The sequence below is a fragment of the Pectinophora gossypiella genome, chromosome 2 (assembly GCF_024362695.1).
Source record: "Pectinophora gossypiella chromosome 2, ilPecGoss1.1, whole genome shotgun sequence".
NCBI lineage: Eukaryota > Metazoa > Arthropoda > Insecta > Lepidoptera > Gelechiidae > Pectinophora > Pectinophora gossypiella.
Genome location: NC_065405.1, coordinates 10,326,098 through 10,344,087, shown reverse-complemented (window position 1 = coordinate 10,344,087; position 17,990 = coordinate 10,326,098). Strand labels below are relative to the sequence as shown.

The following is a 17,990-nucleotide window of genomic DNA, read 5'->3' as shown; positions in this document are numbered from 1 at the left end:
ATATTACCTTGATATCCTTGACAAATCAACAAAATGCCTATACAGATCCGTATTGAGGTGATACATTGCAAAAGAATTTACGATAAAGTGCCAATCACCAATTTGTCATAGAATACTTTGTTAATTTCCTAGAAGTTACCTCCACCTATTAGTATTATCATTATCTTATGAAATAAACATGACGTCATGTTTGCCTTTTTATTATAAGTATAATTATTAGTTCTCTCTTTTCTAGGTTGATAAAAAAATCAATTGCTACGTAAAATATAACATTATAAGTATTGTGTTAGGTCCTATTATTGCTAATCTTAATATTTGTTTAAATTATTACTTAGATCTGGTTATATACTGAAGTCAGTATTAATTTCTTGAAATTATGTTAGAATTATGATAATCCACTAAATCGACTCCTCTTGTCATATTATTCATTATTATAATAGGATTACGCATTCGTTTCAAAGACTGTCGAGTAAAATTTATTTGTATTGTTTGTTATGATATCTTAATGAATTAATCTGCTAAATGCACTGCTTTATTGGGAAAATATCAACAAAGTTCAATTGCTTTACTGAATTGGCGTGATAATTAACTAAAGTAATTAAAAGTTATGACGTTAATTTCAGCTGTTGATGCACGATGTTGTCAGATAACTATGTGGTTCTAACGCATAGTAAACTGTAAGAAGTGCATTGGACAATTATAAATGTAACATATCGTAAGCTCACGATTATATCCAGATTGGGGTAGTTAGAGGTACATCCATCACGAGATGAACTATGTACCCGCCTCACCGAACTTTCTGTTAGACCAACGTGATAGATGGGTCCGTACTGCCGTCTACAATGGACAATTTTATACATATATGCTCAAAATTGCGTAATTGGAATATGTTTTCTATTCCTCTAGGCTCAAAACACTTCCATTAAACCATAGTGAAACAGTATAATTTAGTTGTAAAATTCGACTTGTAATTCTGGTTTGAACTCCAGTTGTAATACCGATACAATTTGAATTGTATTACAATTTTATTGTTATTGCATTGTATGAGTCATCTTACGGAATTCTGATGCATCTCGACCTTCAACTACAAACCGGAACACGCCTTATGTCTTTGAATCTTCACATCAAATTAATTCAAGTTCAGTTTAAAATAAAAAAAAATAGTTGCCGCATTTTTATTACGTTTTACACTAAAAAGGTGCGTCTAATGAGACATTATACCCATTTTTGAAACAGAATAAATTGTCATACAGATTTCTTACTCTTACCTATATAGACTTACAAAACTGGGTCTAGGTTTTATTATGTGGCATTTTAAATGAAAAAATATTTTAAAATGATGTTGCAATTTAGCACATGACATTAAGGTTTTATTTCGCAGGTAATTAATTTAAATAGAGATAAGCCGAAATAGTCGCGGAACAATTAATTTCATTCGATGTTTTGGGCTTTTTCAAATAGTTTTTTACTTAATTCTAACATTGACAAACGGGGCTACATAAAGATAGCGTTTTAATAGATATATATATATTTTTTTGTAGAAATTAATTATTTCAATAAATAACTTTAAATTATGGTAATTGTTTATCAATTTTGAATAAGGATTTAAAAGTTAACGTCTCGACAGTTACTTAAATAATAAATATAGGTATCTAACATTCCTCTTACTTAAATGTAGTAAATCTCACAAAGCTATGCATAACTTAAAATTTACAGTTCAAGTAAGAGCTTCAAAGTTTAGCAAAGAATTTCCGACATACCTTCAAAGTTCAATAAGGGTCGTTCCAAAACCAAACTAAAGATTCCAACGTCAATCACTGCACATAACTGAAAAATTCTCACAAATTTTGTGTCTTGTTTTTGAAAAAGGCTAATGTTTACTAAACAAATCACTTATCAGAAAACTATCATGTGATTGCAAGAAGGACTCGCGCGTTCGTTCACACCGCTAGGAACCTCGCACTCGACTAAGATATTTCGAAGCGGCTCGCAGCGGCTGGGTCGGTCATCACGATTCCACCCATTAGTAAAGGCAACCTCGCCTAACCCGGTCTCCAATGCTTCTTTATCATCATACCTCTAACATTCACTACACACACAACAAGCAATGTAACGTGTTTCAACAACATTGTCGAAGGAGGAAATGCTTTTGGTAAAGTAAACGCGATACGTTGTCAGGCGGGATTTCTCGCACGTGAACAAATTCGATTCAGGAATGAGATTATAATATCCCAGGTGAAATTGTCGACGGCAACGTTTCCCATAGTTACGTCCCGTATAAAATGTGGGAAATCATTTTTCAAATTCAATTTTTCTTTTCCGCCTGCAGGAGTAAATGCCGGAGCGTATTTCATACTTGCGGTATTTTTCACTTTAGCATACTTACATAAATATCATGGTCTTTGTATGGCGAAAAGCAATGAATTTTGACGTCGTTTAAGTGACTGTTGTGCCTAATTCGATACGAGTTTTTAGAGTAATCAATTGCATAATACGTAAAATTGTTTATACAACCATTTCATAGTAATAATAACATGCACATCGTAACACGACACATCATTATGCTAATTCGTCTCAACGTGGTTATGTTTGACACCTTGCATTGTGTTAGTACACCTACGTGTCCAGTTTCGTGAGAAAAATAACGTAGAACATTAAAAAGAAGCGTTGCAAATCGACCCAGACGCAACCTTGTGATTCTTTGTAATTTGAGCATACCATTTTGTATTCGCTTTTAAATAAGGTCCAAAAACGTCCAGCCACTTGTCATCAATTTGCAAGCTTTTACCTTCTGACTGGAAAGGGCATGGTAAATGACGTACCTACTGGTAATGTCGCAATGAATGGACATGAATGATTCAAGGCAACTTGTCGCCTCCCTTTTTTACTCAATGAAGTTGAATTTTAGTTTACGTCGCTTGTGTAATCATGTCGGTTGACGACGCATAGGAATATGGACGATTTATACACACGTCATACTTTCAAAATTAAGGAGATATACCGAAGTTGTGAGTAGTTCGGTGGCGCAGCGGTTAACGCGCTCGGTCTGCGATTGTTGAAGTAAAGCAACTTTCGCAAAGGCCGGTCATAGGATACCACAAAAAAAAGTTTTCATCTCGAGCTCCTCCGTGCTTCGGAAGGCACGTTAAGCCGTTGGTCCCAGCTGCATTAGCAGTCGTTAATAACCATCAATCCGCACTGGGCCCGCGTGATGGTTTAAGGCCCGATCTCCCTATCCATCCATAGGGAATGCCCGTGCCCCAGCAGTGGGGACGTTAATGGGCTGATGATGATGACCTAAGCTGTTACGCCTTCGGTTCCAGATTACCCGTAAAACACCCCCATCCCGCAGTGGAGAAACGTGGTGGAGTATCCTCCATACCCCCTCCGGTTGATTACGGGGGGCCTGTGTCCAACAATGGGAGGTATATGTTTCAAAATTATATAGGTACTTATTTATAGATAAAACAAGTGTTCGTGTTTAAATTCCAATCATGACCTATGCAGCGGGTGTCTTTGCTCAGGCGAGTCCCTCCCTAGTCTACCGCTTACAGGTGATACAAAATTGTTCTATGCGAAAAGCATAGGGAAATCCGTGGTTTCCACGCAGTGAAAATGTGCAGTTTGGTGTAGGTCTTTCGAGCTTTGCCCAATGGCTCAAATTAGCTTTTAAACGTTTCTTCGATTCTGCTCCGCACAACTTAAACCCCCTGATAGTTGCTTCTTACGAATACATCCCGCTTAGAGCGGTACCTATCTACTTAAAAAAATATTGGTACCCAAAGGATGTAATGTACGTACGATCCTGACGACCCGGTTATACTAGCCATGCAGGCTTCAAGACACCGATCCGCCGGCGTGGTCGTCGTTCAGCGCTTATAGCTATCGACCCGCAAAGGTCGATTGATTTAGAAATGCAATCCTCTGACGGCACCCTGGGCCGCGGTTCGCATCGGACTGGGCACCTTGATTTTAAACTGTATTGTTGTTTTAAAGTAGCCCATCTGAGGCAAATCTATAAAAAATGACAAACAAAACAAAGAACTAACTTGTTCCACATTGACTAACTAAACGTAACTAGTGCATTTGCGTCTAATCGTCCCTGCGAGAAATATGGAACACAGAGCAAGGGAAAATAAAGGCTTATTGAGTTCAGTCTTCCATTAAGTGGGGTCACTTCCTGTAGTGTCAGGGGAATGGCCAGCAATCCGATTACCTGTAATATCGATCGCCTCTTCCGTAGAGCTTTGTTCTATAAAACTTGCTTTGAAACAATGAACGTTGTTCACCTCCGATAATAGGTTAGATGTGCAGGTTCCCTTACTTTCTACTCATCACGCTGCCTCACAAAAACTTAACAATTTTAATGTACCAGGATGACTAGTACTTACTTAATATTCCACAAGAAAACTCGGTTCTACTTAAAGCGAATTGTGACTTTAAAACCGCAAGTGATAAAGTGACTTATAGGTAATAAGGAAATCGGTTTATAAAACGCAACAGGTATGACATGTAAGGAAAATCTTCCAAGGTTTTAGGTACTGTTGTTTGCATGGTAAAAACCTGTAGTGATAAAAAGCCGCGACTTGAAGTTTGATGATATTCACTTTAACACACTGTACACTACAAAAAAGGCCATAAAAAGATCATGTCGGGCATGAGAGGACGCCATTAAAACTACTATATTAGTCCGGAATAGTTTAGACACCTGTGAAACTTACGAGCGTCCCTTAATATATCTATACTATATTTATTTATGCTTTTAGGAATTACTGAGAGGATCCATAGCAACTCGAAGACAGTACTTAATCTCTCTGGATTGATTTACACGTCCATTTTGGGAGTACCTACAACGTCTTAAAGCTTTGTTGACTGGCGGTATTAAAAGATTTCGTGAGCAAAAGACATAAAGATCCTTCCAAATCTGAGTATCATCACGTTTTAGCATGAAACTTTATCACGGATTCGTTCCAGGCCTTGTCTGACCTTCAGTTTATGTTTATATTTTAATGGAATAGTATTTTTATGAATACCTACTTCACAAACAAGGTCTGTCTGGATCTTTGTAACAGCGAGCGCACTGTAGGCGCGATTTTGTTTATAAGATTGTGCTAAGTTTATTATAATTCTACTTTTTTATCGTATTTTTATTTAATTAACGATGTTGTGTTGCAATTTCCCAAAAACACCTAGATAAATTATAAATAATATAGCTCTTAATACTTAAAATGTAAAAATATTATAACATAAGCGCTTGTGATGCAAGAAACCAAAATAAGAGTTCGTTTTTTTGTGTGCGTATTTTATTAACATGATCGAAATTTAAATCTGTGATTACAATTTTTAAATATAGCTTACAGTGTTCGGCAAGCAATCATCGTATTTCCGAATACAAATTATAGAACAAACGATTCATAGATAGCCTATTTTCGGATATGCGATGATTGCCGAGGGACAAGGCACCGTACGTTGCATAATAAAAGCCATTTTTTTAAAGTGTACTTTAGATCCCAATCCATACAGTCTACCTAAGGCATGTACTTACTTAGGTATCTACAGCTCCTACAGGATCACATTCCATCAACTAATTTAATATTGAACGTGATGACACAAAACGAAGAGTGTCACACCTGGCGCAGAAACAAGTAGCACAGGATGCCAGAAGAAACCGCGGCATCGTTATGATAGACTAGCTAGGTTCCCTGACCTTCCAAGGTTGTCTGTCATTAAGGCTTGGCTTGCATTAGCTAGTATATTCTACTGGTTGGGCGTGGAGCTTTCATTTGCTTTGCTTTTAGCTATATTGTGAATTTTCATGAATGTAGTAAAATATATTTTAGAGACTGCATGAGCTTTTTGCGCGTCGTATTTGTCTTTTGAATGAGTAATATGTTTTTTGCATGTTCTACTAATAAGTATTATTTTTCGAAAAGAAGAAGAAGTGGAGAAGAGTAGATCGGAAAGTAATGGAGTGGAGAAGACTAGGCACAGAAACACAGAAAGTATAATGAACTAAATTGAACCCAGTTAGGTACCGTAGTAATATATTGTTAAATTGTTATACTTATCTGAAGTGACGCTGTATACATACATGAAAAATAAGTACCTATTTATTACTTGTAAGTAAATGCAAGAGATTATATAGATGTCAATTAGATTTTACACTCAAATCTACATGGTAAAATAAATACTAAATATATGTATTACCCGTAAATTCTGGTGTTTGTAAACTTGTACATATATTTTCTACCAAATATTAAAGTTAGTCATTTTAATGGACCACTTGAAACATTTTGGAACTTGTAAAACTTTACTGTATAAGGCTGACACGACTATCATTAGTATGACTAACACAGTTCATTTGTTTACATATCAGGATAATTAGGTGACTTACTTTAAAAGTAAAATTATAACCAATGCAAATAATAGCTACGCAATTCATGTGGATATTATAATATAACTTGATATGGATCTAGTGAACACAAGATGTAGATATTCAATGTGCGGGTACAAATACTATTATTTACGTATATTTACTAATATTTTGTATAATTGTATTATGTGTTTGTGCGAAAGACAGTATTGTCTGCTTCTACAGTAGGTTTATTCACGCCTATGCACCATCCAAACACTCGTACTCCACAATGCTCAATGTCACATTAATAAGCGTTACCGACGTATTATATTCAAATATAACAATTCATATTTGGACAGAAGAATGTTATTGTTGTACCATAATTAAAGCAGACAATCCAAATGTTTTAACCTCCATTTAAGACGTTCAGTTGTTCCCATAAACTGTTTTGAAATTTCAATTTTTGAAGATAACGATTGTAGTCTTGCAATGCTGTGCGATTCTTTAAATTCAAGGATTATATTCTTATTTTTAAATGATCTAGTTTCGAGTTACATGATTTTTATGTAATATATATGTTTTATAACATTATACAATTTTAATGTATATTTACATTTTCCTCGAAGCAATATTTAGCAAACTACAACTTTACTTTCATCTCTACTTTCAGTTCTCCGATTCGATTCTCATGTTTATAAACAACCACTAAGTATATTACTATAAAAATCCAAACGCTTTAGAAATAAATGTAGTAACGATGGTAATTGAAAACGTAATTACATAACTGCAAATCCCTAACAAATGCTCAGCTATGAATATGACATAACAGCTCTGCTCCAGCTTTATTTACTACATTTTTTATTAAATCTTGAGTAATTAGTGTGAGACCTCTAACGAGGGTCTGAGTGGTCCCACAATGGTCCTTGCAGGGTCGGCTTGCAGCTCCACATAATGGCCCTACAGCTCTAACGACGGCCATTTATTGTGGAAAGCTCTGCAATTACACCACGGCCTGTTTCCCTTACTATCTGAGGTGTGTGAGTGTAAGCTTTTCTTTGTTTCTGGTTTTGTACGTAGATATGTCGATTGTGACAGACTCTTGGAGGCAGAGTCACAAGCTACCAGAAGCCAACTTGACATTGATTTCCTTAAGATCGATCATTCTGACACCTAGGGCCTTAGTCAAATTGTAAACTATAACGAAAATGTATAAGATTGACATACATTTTATTCGATTACACTGTCGTTTTTCGTAATCGTTTATAATTTTACTAAGGCCCCTTGCATATTTGCAATCACTTTTTTTTTATTTATATCACCAATAAGCATCATCATCCTCATGCGTCTTCTGATGACTTATTAATAGTTAACGAAATGATCCACACTGTAATTTATTTAAATTTAGTTTTTAAGTGTGTATAACATAACTCGTACTCGTATCTTAAGTTTATGGGTTTATTCTGAGTAAAGGCCTTTCTAATGATGCTCTTCTTTGAATTAAGTCAAACGAGCAACTTCTTTAAGCACATAAATGGTAATTTTATTTTACTACCAGTGGGTTTTACTACATATGACGACTTATGGAAAAAAATATGTTTTAAAAACATAAAAATATTTATACGGGTATCAGTTAAACTTTAAACAAGAAATGTATCAACGCCGTGAAAAACTTCTCACCGCACAATGTCTTCCTGGTTGCCTTTCTTCTTTTAACACATACTTCCACGCTCAATAAATGGGACGAACCTTAATAACTGTGCTTTATATTGCTTGGTTCTTTACAATCGGGCCCGTTCCCAGCGCCCGCGCACGCACCTGCTCCCGGCCTATTATTATTATTAACCACAAACTGAATGGGCAAGAATGCCAGACTAGAATTACGATGACGTCCACAATTACTAGGCTTTATCGGGTTTGCAGCGCTTTTTGTTACGTTCCCTGTAAGTGGATTTCGTCTTTTTGTGCCCGCACATGCGCATTAACAACTAACTATATAGGCTCCTGGTAATCCGCTAATAACTTGCTAGGACAGGTTATAAGGACAACCTTGATGTTTTTTTCTTAACAAAAAATAAGTAATAATAAAATAAACTTAATATAATTTTTCCCTTTATTTTTAATCGAGAAAATAGCATTTTGTCAAGAGCAAAACATAAAACAACTCAACAAAAGAATATTCGGCGCCTTTATAAAAAAAATATCTACAAAAAACATAGGTAATTGACAAAAACAAAGATATATGTTGACATATGTCAAAATCTCACTGTAATCACAGCTCAAAATCACTGGCAATTAATTATTATAGTAGAACTAATTTGATAATTATCAAACCGGCTCTGTCAAGCGTCGGTTCGTCACGATGGAGTGTTCGTGACGATCGCATTTAAAAATAGTCACACGGATTGCTATAAAAGTCCAGTCACTCTCCAGGAATAGCCGAAACAAAATAAAGAAAAACTGTGCAGGCAAAGAATCAAGTCAAAAATGAAAAAAAAAAAGGTATCATTACTGTTGATGACGAATAAGGAGATTGTTGTGTCCAATATGATCAACATTATTTATATGCGAACACTCTACTACACTACAAACACTCTACTGAGGTACACTCTACTAACACTCTACTGAGGTTCTACTTATCCTAGGATTCAAGAAACTGAGTTTATTAGGTAAGTATGTTATTAAAAAAGGACAAACTCAATGAATTATCAGAATAATGAAGCAGCTAATGAACATCTCAAAAATACTCGCAACTCAAATATGATAAAAAGTTGTACAAATACAATTTTCGCTTGCTCATGATCTAGAATTATAAAGCAATCTCTGTCGTTATTACTTCGATGACTTGCTCAAACTGTTCATGATACAAATAATATTATATTTAAGTAAGTAAGTTGTTTGATATTCCAAGAATTATTTAATTCGCTTCACTAAGACTTGCGTAATTTGAATTTTATTACGCCTTCGTTTCTAGAAGTGACAATTAGAAGTTCCCATCATTTGCGTAAGGTGAATAATCTCATAGCTGGCATTAACTTTATAAAGAATAATAATGTGTGATAAGCACGTGATAGCTATCTCGATGCTACTTATGTACACGCTCGGAACTAATGGGTGTGTGAGTGAACCTCAGGTGTGGGGAAGACAACCTCGGAAGGCAACCGAGTTCAGTGCTCCTTTATTCTATGCTCTCATGACACCACTGACAAGCCAAAACACACTTTAATCGTTAAACGTTTCGATTGTTTTCACTTTGACCGCGTAGTCTCGGTATCCTGGCTAAATATTACGAATTGTGTAGATGTAGACCGCCGAACATAAGGCCACCATCAAAGTTCGAAGGGAGGGAATAAGGAGCGTAATTATGTTTCCTGGGAACCGTGAAGTGACACATATGGGATAAAATTATGCGGAGTTAATACATGTTTTGTTTTCTGAGTGAAATGACAAAGACAAATGAGACGTTAGAGGAAAAGAGGGCGACATTTCGCCGCGCTTACGTATTCAGTTTTACCAAGTAGTTGCGCCGCGTGTTGTAACCGACATAAATTTGACAGGTACCGGTCCTACCGAATGTCACCGCAACGTGTGACCAGTATTGCACGAGCCACCTGCGGCTACCGGCTGCCGACCCGGTTCGTATGACTGCAATACACGTAATTCCGAGGATTACACCCTCGCGGTGTCAATATCACTCACACGAACCTCGCAAACACGTTAACATAATGTATTAAATATTCATATAAAGTTATATTCGGTTTGAAACGCAAGGCAATCTGCATACTTAAAGCAATTTCAAAACATTGCATTAAAATTCCAATAATCAAAAATCATCAAAGATTTCTCGTGCAAATTTGCGTTGAAGCAGGTTTTACATTGAAAGTCTTCGACAAAACATTATCGTAATGGGTTTGTTCGGGAAAAATATTATTCTTGTGGAATAAAACGTTTTATTTGAGTAGAACCAAAAAAAACGGTCTTCATTCCTTTTTGTTTTTGTTCTCCGTGAAGCGTTCATAAAAGATTTTGCCTGTGATATTCCATTGAATATATAATTCATATGGCATTGAGTGCGGTATTGAAGAAATACTTCAGAAGTTGATTGTTTACACCATAACCACCTTATTTAACTATCGTACGAAGTGCAATGTTTAAACATGACCATGTAAGCAGACAAACTTCTTTGTTCTCATACAAGCGAAGCCATAAAGGATGTACGAACTACAACTACTAATAAAGTGGTACTGTGCTACCTTTAAGCACTTCAAGACATCAAAGACGAAAGTTTTTTTATAGTTTAGTTTATAAATATTTACTGAGTCCACGTATAATTGGCTGATATTCAACAAGCTATTATTTTGGGCTCGTTTGAGTTCCCTGTAGCAATGTACTGCAACCCGGTTACCGATAGCCAGTGGAACTAGAACTGCCAAAGTTATTAGTAGCCGTTAAAATTAGAGTTGTATTTATATCGGCCACCCCCGCATTTGGCCTCAGGTGTTTGTTCCCATTGGGCTTCGGATAAATAGGGTACTCAACTACCTTCTTCCGGTGGTACTACATAAACTGGATTGTTTGTAGAATTAGGGTTGTAATATGAAAATTAAAGCGATCCATTTAATCCAGATATTGCGTGTAATCAAAATCTGATTGGAAACCGTTTTATCGTTTGAAAATGATCGCTTTCTTCAATGGCTGGTTACGGAAATCATCTATTAAAATTGCAGATGCTCTGGGTACCTATTTAAACTATGTACTTGATCGGGTATAATCAAATGTCAATACATATTTACTTATTTTTTATTTATTTTTATTTTATTTGTTTGACGAAGCCTGTGGTGGATTTAATTATGTGAATTTATTATTTATTTTTATTGTGAAATTACGATAAATTATTAAATACATATTTTTGAAGTAAATCATAATTATTTTGTTCGGATAATAGGTACGTCAAAGGTGTCAAGCTTGGGCCATAACCTGGGGTCTTAGGCAAGTTGCAAACGATATTAAAAAATGATAGTTGTCATTCATCATCATCATCATCAGCCCATTAACGTCCCCACTGCTGGGGCACGGGCTTTCCCTATGGATGGATAGGGCCTTAAACCATCACGCGGGCCCAGTGCAGATTGATGGTTATTAACGACTACTAATACAGTCGGGACCAACGGCTTAACGTGCCTTTCGAAGCAAGGAGGAGCTCGAGATGATAACTTTTTTTTGTGGTCACCCATCCCATGACCGCCCTTTGCGAAAGTTGCTTAACTTCAACAATCGCAGACCGAGCGCGTTTACCGGTGCGCCACCGAGCTCCTCATAGTTGTATCGAATAAAAACGGGATTGACATGTTACCTTAATGTCAATCCTGTACATTTTTTATAAGACTGTCGGTTTTCGTAATCGTTTGCAATTTGACTAAGGCCCCGTTCCATGTCTTGAACGACCAAATGGGAGCGCTTATGGCTCACACCCCACTCAACCAAAGCAGGGTAAGAATTAAAACAAAATTTATCTAAGTGCTAACTTTGTCTTAAATTAATGATCTAAGAAAACGCTTACCAAGCATTCCGTTTCGCGAGCGTGTACTTTAGGGAAAGTAGCATAAATCAGCCCTTGTCTTTGTTTTACAGTTGCTCCTGACAAGGCAGTTTGTATTCCGCTTGCAAATGTGCGGGGGAGCGCGGGTTATATGGAGTATTTTGTTAATACTACCTCCCCTATGCAGATGTTCCTTCAACGGTCGCCGGCTCAAAACATAAATTTATAATTAGAGCCGTTCCGTTTTTTTTGTGAAAAAGTTCTTTTTAATACAGTGTGATAGTTGTAGTGAATTTAAAATAAACTTACAGAAAATAACTTTCGAAAAATTTAAATTAGACAGTGAAATAGGTACATTTTGGCTTTTATAATTAACTATAAGCAAAATATATTGTGAATAAAATTGAATACTATATTGCTAGCTTATAGGTATGAAAACCTGCTAAAAATAGGTACGTCCTCAAAAAAAAAAGTCAAAGTCAAACTCCAAATCTTTAGAGAAATAATTTCTAAACAACTCACCGTTTCTTTTAAGACCGAAATTCTTCCTGTTAGTCGTAATTATATAGAGAATAAACATTTTGCCGTAGAATCGCAGACCCTGAGCATGCATTAACCCATTTCCACAATATGAAGCTAAAAATAGCTAATGTATACCGGAAGGGTCAGAAATCTCCACGGCTCATAAAAAATGTACCTGCAGGCTGAAGACAAATGGATCTGAATATATTTTGTATGAAATTGCAGTTTTGCATCATATACGGGTACAAATTAAATCGGTATTTAATATGGATCCAAGACGTTGTGTTTTGTAGCAGGAATGTCTGTCATTCTGAGAAATGTCTGTTGAATTTTGAATTGCTCTTTAATATGCCAACATTAGATGAGTCTATCTCACCTCGAAAGCAGTCGTGGAGGAAGATCTTCCAAAATGCGAAACTATAGCCAGAGATGACCAAGGACTGGTATGCTCGACGGCATATAATTAGAAAGACCGATCCCGAGTAAACGATAATCAGCTAGAATAAAGAAAAATACACTATTTACATAAGTGATCGCGACAGTTCAAAACAATGTCAACTTACTATCACTATATTTAAGTTCCTACTTGTAAAAAATATAACGCAGGTTTGTCTTCTGGTCCTTTAGAGATCTCAAATATGAATTATTGGCGTGAATTATGTAAACCTATCTACATAACTATCCTTTTATTGTCGTAGGTAATCTCCATTCATTCGATGTTCCACTTCCCACTTATTCCCAATGCTTTGTTCTGAAATGTATTCAACAGTAAACTCTAACTGGTATTGTCCTTATCGAGTTTGCAGTTTATTGGAAGCTGCACTAACTTCTATCTAATATAGTTTTGCAGTTTACTGTTAGGTCATGTTACATTGCTAGTATTATATTGATAAGTTTATCCAGGTACGAAAAGAATCCGGTATAGTAGTTAATACCTTTTGTGCTGTCCTAAGTGCCCTAACACCTGCACTATTAAAGACCTTTACGAAGCCACTGACAATGCCGTAAGCGTGGCCAATTATTGGTCAGCAAAAATTTAGTATCGATCGCCATCGACTCGCAAAGAAGAGAAGAAGTTAATGCCATATGCTCCAAATCTACAATAAGTTACGTTATAAAAAAGTGTTTACGAAAATAAACGTTGAAAAGGTTGATTACTCGGAATATGTCGTAAAAGTTGACTGTCCGATAACTTTCATCAACAAAAAATGGCTCAAGGTGTGCGTTGTGGATACTAACGTATAGAGCATTTGGCGGCTCAATAGTAACCCTGACACCAGGGTTGATGAGGTTGGTAATTCACTTCACAACTCACACGATAGAAGAAGAGAAGAAGAACGCAGAAGAAAATGACTTTTTTCTTGAACTTTGACAATTGGAGTCTCTAACAACTCGCAGTGGAGCAATACAATGAAGTATAGTCCATATATTCCTGCTATCGATAACAGGCTACATGTACCAGTAGCGGTGCCTACAAAAGCGTACACTAGTACCTAATATAACAAGTAATACACATTGCAATTTCAATTCCCTTTTTAATAGCAAACTATAAGGTTTCGTTGGCAACATTAGCCGTTATCACAAGCCCGCATAAAGACTGTACCCTACAAGGGAAAGCGGCGGATGTGGTCCAGGACATTACCCTGGCTTATCACTCTTGTGCACTTAAGATACGAGGTAATTTGTCATGTTTATTAGTTCCTGGGCACAACGGGTAGCCAGAGGATACCAAGCGCACACATTATCGAGATACGTACGCACCAACGTGTTTATTAAGCATGTATGGATAAGCGTAATCAGTTTAGGGTTTGTAGAGAATTGTAAATATTGAAATTACCCAAACGTCCAGAAGCTTCAATCTTCATAAGCAAATTAAAACAGAATTCATCAATAACGACTTCCAAGTACGCATTATTCGGAATCAAAATTTATCAAGTATGTACGGTCAGTAGTTGACCACTCAAGACAATAGATTATCTATGCAATATAATGTTTTCTTTCCTATTTACATATAACCAAAATGTAGGGAAAGCAATCCCGACTCGATATTGCAAATTCGAGATCCCGCGCGATTTTGAAATTTTCGAGATCTCGTAAAAAAAATTGGATGGCTGAATACAATGAAAACTGCTTGTTTGTGATAGTGAAGTTAATTAAAACAAAATATTTTTAGAAAGAAAACAAAATTCTTTATTTTTCACCATACCTAGCAAAATAATTAAGTTTTCTTTGGAAATCAGCATAATCAAAACAAAAAGTATAACCCACGGAGATTCGTCCAATGGGATCTCGTCATATTATGCTTCGGGATTGATCCCGAAAAATTGGACGAGATATTGCGAGATTGGGATTGCATTCCCTATCAAAAAATCGTAAATTCTGTTATACACATTACAAAACATCAGTGACTATCGTCGAGTAAGTATTTGCCTTGTAACATTACGATTAAAGTCCCGTTAAAACACGAACCGAGCTGGATATGTTATCTTCTGTAATCTTAAGTAAATCCAGTCGCCGGTGAAGACAGAAAGTTAATTAATACAAGCGTCGACCGTCCGACCGGCAATTAATTCATGAGTCGAAGAATTTGAGTCTACTGGAAGAGAAAGACAGTTGGTACACTCCCAGCCAGCTGGTCCGACCACCTGGTTAAGATTAGTCGACTGTAGTTGAGAGCGAGAAGGAACTGGAAGGACTTCACTTCGTTTTTGAATCGCACATCCAGAATAACCTGCGAATAGATCTTACAAAATCTGGTGTATCCCTTATGACAAAACAAATTACATGTGCTTTTGACAAATGAAACAAAGAAGATCAAATTGGCTCAAGAAGTCACTCATCCAAATGACTGACCGCAGTCGATGCCCAACTTTACAGTGTGTACTACGGACTTATTATGTATTCTGTTTATGGTAACAAAAAAACTAAATTATAATAAATCCTCTGTGGTCTAATGGTTAGAGCGTTGGGCTTACGATCTAGAGGTCCGAGTTCGATTCCCGATGGAGACATTGTCGAAATCACTTTGTGAGACTGTCCCTTGTTTGTTAAGGATATTGCAGGCTTGAATCGCCTGATTGGCCGAAAAAGTAAGATGATTTAGTGCTTCGGACTCGTAAAAATACATACATTCACAAATCCGCAGTGGAGTAGTGTGGTGGAGTATGCTCTATCCCCGCTCCGGTCGATTGAGGGGAAGCCTGTGCCCAGCAGTGGGACGTATATAGACTGTTTATGCAAACATACATAGTTTTATTTACAGTTATATAAACAGTTATATTTAATATTTAAAATACAACCAAGAACATTTACAATGATAATTATTACTTATCCTTTTTAGTGAAAACAGGTGTCCTAGTTTTACTTAACTTTATTTAACTTATAAATAAAATTTGTCGTCTACTTTCCTAGTTTTCAAACCTCTTGATTTCAAAATAGGTTTGAAAACTAGGAAAGTAGACGGCAAAATTTATTTTTAAGTTTTGGCCAGCCTTACTGCCTCTAAGTGAATAAATTAATAAAAGCTCTTGTACTAAATTAATTAAATATTTCAACTAGATGAAAGCCTAAGTTTCTTGACGTCATGCAATATAGAAAGCAACAAATATTACTAACCGCAATATTTGTCCAAGAAATTGTAAAGATCATAGATATTTCTTTTATTGCCGCTTCAATAGCTATTGCTGTAAGACATTAGATCACCGCTCCACCGCGCAGCGGCATCTAGTAAACATTATTTAGAATACTATTTACCTACCTAATAAACAACGGTTGCATGTTTCCGTACAGTTCATGAATAGATCAGTTATATATAGACTGTGCGCGAGTACAAAAATAATGCATACATCAGGATTTATTGAAGCAATACATCTTCTAGATTGTAAGATATCTGTGGCAGTCATCGGCGTAAGTCGGTAGTTCTATTTGGAATATAAGTACCAAGATTCCAGACCTTCGGGCAAAAAATAATAACAAACTATCATCTGGACTCAAACTGGTTCCCGGCTGGTCCGATAGACACAAACACGCAAAAGCAACCTTTTTATTGTCTGTAGGACCGGGATAAAGGAATGAATGATGGCCAGTGATCTAATGATAATGTTGGAGGCGAGGGAAAAGAAAATATTTAAAAGAAATGTTGAGATACGATTAAGACAAAGAGACATAAGGAATGTTTAGAAATAGCAGGTGAGAAAACAATGACGTCGTTAAACTTTACTAAGATAACTGAGATTACTTGTTTAAGTTCTAGTTAAACCATTGCAACGATGTTTTTAATTAAATATAAGTACTATAAACTAATACAACTTAAAACTAAATAAGTATGATTTGAAAAGAAGTGCTTACCTCAACAAACAGCAATTAGCGTACCGGCAGCCAAAGTAAACGAAGTCAACTTAGTCACAGTTAGTCTTGGAAACAGTGAAAGCGAAATCCGAAAAATGTGTGGAGAACTTTCAGCTGTAGATGTGTATTTTCAGTGCAATTTTTCACTCCACTTATCGTCACAAATGTGTGACGAGTAGGATAAGTTTAACGCGCGCGAACAGACGTGGAACGATGGTGACGCCTGCGTAAAGACTGGTCGCCCGAACGCCACACTGTGCGGCCCTAATGCTCAATGATGTAACTCTAAATTTCCGAATTTCGTACGGTCAATTTCGGGGCTTCATAAATCGGTGAGAAACAAAACAATTGGATGTATTGATATGGTGTGATTTTACGCTTCTTTTGTGTATTGTGAATGAAGATGCTGTGATTTTTTAATCCCCTTACTGGTCATTGCATAAGGTATTGACTGTAATATCGTATTGTTTGTAGAGACTGCTGTTATGTAATAAATAGCATCTATTCTGTATATATTTTTTTTATTTGACTTTACACACGTTCATATTCTGAGGTTTTTAAAGTATCTTTTTATTTGATATCGTCAACTTATTGTAATTATAGTTTTTATTCAAGCAGTACATGTGTACTAAATTTTTAATTACAATAAACTAACTATTGCATTACTTATGATCTTTTTAAATAGTAAATTTATTCTCAAAATAAGGCATCTTTGAGATACTCCACTTTTCTCTCGCACCCCTACACATGCATTTAGCTAAATGAGTAAATAAAACTCAAGGAAGTTTTATTTTTCTTTGCAAATATGTCTCTTGTCAGTATATTTGCATACCATTGCGTGTGGTAGGTATAGATGCACTTTCCTTGCGTCAATGATGCAAATATATCTTGCAGTAGTAAAAACAAACAACCCATTGGCGGCCATATGGGCAACGAATGTGAACTTGATTTATTTTGCATGAAAATACAATGTAGGAGACTTTTCAGTTACATTCACTGCAAAATCTCCTACTCTGCAAATAGAAGCTTTCGATTATTTATGAGTGTTGTGTCAATGTGTAAATCGGTATGAAAAAACTCGTATAAGCAATCGATTTAAATTCTAATATAGGAACAAAGAGCCGCCCCTTATTAAACTAAGGTAGTGTGAATGATACTTTATGTCGTTGCTTCATCATGGGTTTGATGTTTGATCTACATTTATGTTTGAATCCAATTTCAGATGTCATC

At 36.0% G+C, this 17,990-nt stretch overlaps 1 protein-coding gene across 2 annotated transcripts in view; it reads right to left on the bottom strand.

The window, feature by feature from the left end:
• The window catches only part of LOC126374931 (uncharacterized), a 53,656-nt gene extending 36,653 nt beyond the window's left edge, over positions 1–17,003 (bottom strand). Inside the window, exon 1 of one of the 2 annotated variants that reach the window (XM_050021725.1) lies at positions 16,761–17,003. The gene's annotated coding sequence lies outside the window, so the exon portion shown is untranslated. Of the gene's footprint in view, positions 1–1,760; positions 1,975–16,760 lie in introns of those variants that run through there. The other variant, XM_050021719.1, reaches the window with a different exon arrangement.
• Positions 17,004–17,990: the final 987 nt, after the last annotated feature.